Source organism: Penaeus monodon, chromosome 7 (assembly GCF_015228065.2).
Source record: "Penaeus monodon isolate SGIC_2016 chromosome 7, NSTDA_Pmon_1, whole genome shotgun sequence".
In the NCBI taxonomy this organism is placed as follows: Eukaryota; Metazoa; Arthropoda; class Malacostraca; order Decapoda; family Penaeidae; genus Penaeus; species Penaeus monodon.
Window position 1 is genome coordinate 38,057,801 of NC_051392.1, and position 5,000 is coordinate 38,062,800.

The 5,000-nt window shown below is 40.4% G+C and overlaps 1 protein-coding gene across 1 annotated transcript in view; it reads left to right on the forward strand.

Moving 5' to 3' along the window:
• Positions 1-5,000, forward strand: part of LOC119575270 — a gene marked incomplete in the record, with an annotated part of 145,564 nt that overhangs the window by 77,342 nt on the left and 63,222 nt on the right.

The window sequence follows — 5,000 nt, forward strand, 5'->3', positions numbered from 1 at the left end:
GGGGGGAGGAATGTGCTTTCAAGAGGTGAGTGGAATGCCCCGCTCGACGCCTCCTGCCCCCCCCACCCCCCTCCTCCTGAAGCAGGTAAGTTCCCAGGCCGTTAATTAGATTTCGTCTGTGTGTGCTGAAGTTACCTGCCCTACTGCACCTCCCTTGGTTTATTATCATATGACTTTAATCCCTTTTTAAGGTAATCTGGGCGAAGAAAAAATGAAATTGATACTTAAATACATATATGAGATAGGATGAGAGTTTTGTCAGTAAAAATAAACAAACAAACATATATATTAATACGTTATTTTGAAGAGAAGAAAAGTAATCGCCTTTCCTTTTGAAAGGCAAGTGTAAACCCGATACCTTTTCGGAGGCAAACTGATGTATCGAGTGTTTGCTTGAGTCCGTCTTGGCGAAATTAACCGTTAGGTATTAATACTGACCTCGCTCGTCCCTCTCCCTATGCTGGGTTTCATGATGAACATACATGCATGCATACATACATACATACATACATACATACATACATACATACATGCATACAAACAGGCATATGTACATATGTATATGCAGACATACGAACGTATGTACATGCAAACATACGAATGTATGTACATGCATGCGTGCATACAACATACATACATACATACATACATACATACATACATACATACATACATACATACATACATACATACATGCATACATACATACATAATACATTCTTATATACATACATGCATACGTACACAGAATAGAAGAATCGTCTCAGATATTTCCTCTGCTAAAAATCGAGTGACTTTAGTAGCATTGGCAAGACATACAATGTGTGTGTGTGTGTGTGTGTGTGTGTGTGTGTGTGTGTGTGTGTGTGTGTGTGTGTGTGTGTGTGTGTGTGTGTGTGTGTGTGCGTGTGTGCGTGTGTAATGATAATGATAATGATGATTGTGATGATGAAGATAATGATAATGATGATTGTGATGATGAAGATAATAATAATGATAATAATGGTGATAATGAAAATGACAACAACAATAATAATAATCTCCCTCCCATTATTATAATATAAATGATAACATCCAAGCTCATAATAAGAAAGAAAAATAAACACGCGTACTGTGATTATAGCAACAGGATTCGGGGGTTAAGGAAGGTCACGGCGGGAGTCAAGGTCACCAGGTGTTCCCATACAACCTGCCTGACCCAAGGACGCCAGAACTGACCACCAGGACATGGAGGCCGCATAAAACAGCAGGGTTGTAAAATCTATCATTATCGCAAACATTATAGCCTGGTACGTCAGTTTTGCACGCCATTTAGATTTTTTTTTTTACTTTTGTTGTTGTTCCCTGCTTTAGTCCTTCGTTTTTTTTTTTATGGGTAGAGACAAGATTATAAAAAAAAGCAAAACGAAGGACTTGGAGTTGCATTCTTCGAAAAGGTTGAGAGACACACGTCATCACAATCCTCTTATTTATCTTTTATCCTGTTTTTTTTTTCGTCGTCTCCCATCGTCAGTCACATCACGGCGTATAGAGATAAAGTGACGAAATTATAATAACAACATGGAGGTCTTAAAGATGCTCATTATTATCGTCTTTTTTTAAATATCTTTCATCCTGTTCCTTCGTCAATAATATTTCTTTTTTTTGTCTTCCTACTCCTTCTATCGCCACTCCCCCCCCCAGAAAAAAAGAAGAAAGAACATAAAGATAACAATAGCAAGCAAATGCGTAAAGAGATGAATAGATATGATAGAGATAATAATGAAAAAAAAAAAAAACAATGACAAGCAAATACGCAAAGAAATGAATAAATAAGACAGAGATAACAACAACAACAACAGCAACAACAACAATAATAATAATGATAGAGATAAAATACAAGACGCAGGTAGATAAGACATTAATTAATACAAGGGACCAGGAACAATGCCTTCGAAGGGACGCAAACAAGGAACGTTCTCTTAGCGGACAGGCAGCTGCATCATGGGTGTCACGGGCGCGCGAAGAGGAAGTGGTGTTGCGTAGGAGGTCATAAGAGGAAAAGGGAGGTGATGGGAGGTCATAGGAGGAAGGAGGAGGAGATGGGAGGAAAGGGGAGGTGATAGGAGGAAGGGAGATGATGAGGTGGAGGAAGAGGGGGGAGGGGGAAGGGCGATGAGGGAGGTCATAAGGAAAGAGGAGGGATGGAGAAAGAAGGAGGTGATGGAGATAGGAGGAAGGAGGAGGGGATGGAGGAAAAGTGGAGGTATGGGAGGTATAGGGAAGTGAGGAGGGGATGGAAAAGGAAGGAAGAGAGGGATGGGAGGTCATAGAGAAGAGGAGGGGCAGGAAAAGGGAGGAAGGAGGAGGGGATGGGAGGAAAAGGGAGGAAGGAGGAGGTGATAGGAGGAAGGGGATAATAGGAGGAAGAAGGGGGGGGGGGGCTAGGGCGATAGGGGGAGGTGATAAAAAGAGGAAGGCGATAGGAGAAAGAAAAGAGTGATAAAAGGAAGGAGGTGAGAGGAGGAAGGTAAAAGTGGAAAGAATAATGGTTAGGAAAGTGAGAAAAGACATAAAAGGAAGGATACGAAGGAGCCGAGAAGAATAAAAAAAAAAGAGAAAGCAAGAATAACGAATAAACGACATACAAAAAGAGAAACAAAAATAAACAGAATTAGAAGACACTGAAACGCAGGAATATAAAAAAGAAACAGACTTAGAAGAAGAAGAAAAAACAACAACAACACAGAAACGAACAAAACGAAACAAAAAACAAAACAACAAAAACAGGAAAAAAAAAAATGAGAAGAATTAGAAGAAAATACAAAAAATAAAAATAAACAAAGCGAAAAGAAAAGAGAAAAGAAAAGAAAAGAAAAAAAAAACGGGAGATTTTCGCGTCCGTTCGGGATAACAGGCGTCTTTAAGAAAATGATTTTTCTGGCGAGCGTGTAAGTAAATTCTAGAACCCTCGTGGAAGAACGCACACGTGTCGGGTACAGCAGGTCGGTTGAGAAAAGAAAAAAAAGAAAAGAAAAAAAAAGAGCGAAAAGAAAGAGAGAGAGAGAGAAAAAAAAATGGCGAGAGAGAGAGAGAAGAAAAAAAATGGCGAGAGAGAGAGAGAGAAGAAAAAAAAATGGCGGGAACCTGTTATTTATCTCTGAGTTCATGATTTCCCGCGATTGGGTTTGTATGCATTTGGGTTCAAGTTTTAAATCGATGATCGCTTTTATTATGAGGTAGTTGTTATACACGAGCGAGTTATTGACGTGTTGCATGATATTTTTTTCGCCATGACCTTAAGATTTAGTGGTAAGGGGGAAGGGGGGGAGGGGAGGGAGGGACGGGGGGGGAGTGATCAACATTGAGCGAAAATGTAGGCGTTTATTAGGTCTAGAACAAGATGTAACTGGTTCCTGCAGATGCCTCGGATGATTGTTTTAACAGATACGAGAGAGAGAGAGAGAGAGAGAGAGAGAGAGAGAAGAGAGGAGAGAGGAGAAGAGGAGGAGGAGAGAGAGAGAGAGAGAGAGAGAGAGAGAGAGAGAGGACGCGGGTTATAAATTTTTCCCCCGACAGTTTTCCAACAAAACCGAGAACTTCCGTACCTGTGAAAGTATTATCGTTTTGTCACTTTCTTTCTCTTTCTCTCTCTTTCTCTCTCTCTCTCTCTCTCTCTCTCTCTCTCTCTCTCTCTCTCTCTCTCTCTCTCTCTCTCTCTCTCTCTACTCTCATCTATCTTCTCATCTCCTCCTCTCCCTCACTCCCTCTTCCTCCCTCTTCCCTCCTCTCCTCCCTCCTCTCCTCTTCCCTCCTCCTCCCTCCCTCCCCCTCTCTCTCCCCCTCCCCCTCTCTCTCTCCATTTATCCTAATCCTCCCCTTTAACGAATCTATAATCAATAAACTCGAACGATATATAATTATGAAGCACAATCACTGAACGGCGCGACGGAGGCAAAAGCAGGTTATTAGAGATTGAGTTACAGATGATTCTTCAGACTTGTTTTACAGCATTGTCTTGCCTCCCACTGGATTGGTTTTAGGCTCGTTGCCCACGCGGCTTCGAGCGAGTTGGTTCGTGTGCAAAATGGAGGAAAATTAAGCAAGGGAAGCGGGGTGGAAGAGCGGGACGCAAAGAGGAGGAAATGGTGATTGATAATTGGATTTGGCTGTCAAAAGCACACAAACACAGAGACACACACACGCACACACACACGCACGCACGCACGCACGCACGCACACACACACGCACACACGCACGCACCACAGCACGCACGCAAGCACACAACACACCAACACACACAAACACAACAACAACAACGAGAGAACAGAGAAGCAACAGAGAAGCACAAGAAAACACACAGCAGAACACACGAAGACAACAGACGCAAAGAGAAGAGATGAAGGTAAGATGATGAAAATGCAACATACAGAGAGAGAGAGAGAGAGAGAGAGAGAGAGAGAGAGAGAGAGAGAGAGAGAGAGAGAGAGAGAGAGAGAGAGAGAGGAATAGAAAGAAAAATATACCCAAACAAAGGGATAAAAGAAAGGAACAAAACGAGGTTAAACAGAATAGGATTACACAGAACAAGAAAGAAATATAATTAAAGATCTAAATCAAAAAGAAATATAAATAGCTACACGTTAAAGAACAAGGAAATAAACATAAGAGTAAAAAGTAAGTAAAGTAAAGTAAGTAAAGTAAATTAAGTAAGTAAGCAAAGTAAAGTAAGTAAGTAAAGTGAGTAAGTAAGTAAGCAAAGTAAGTAAGTAAGTAAAGTAAAAGTAAGTAAGCAGAAGCACATAATTCCTTTACAAACCGAGGCTTTTACGTTGACGTATATATATCATTAAAAAATAATAATAATAAATAAAATATTTCTCTTAATTACAGATTGAACGAAAGAATTAGGCTTGACGGGTAATTTTTTTTTCATGGCTAATCATCTAAAAACAAAGAATATGAATGAGTGATTTGCATATTTTTTTCCTTGGACATAAATATTGCTGGTCATGTAGAT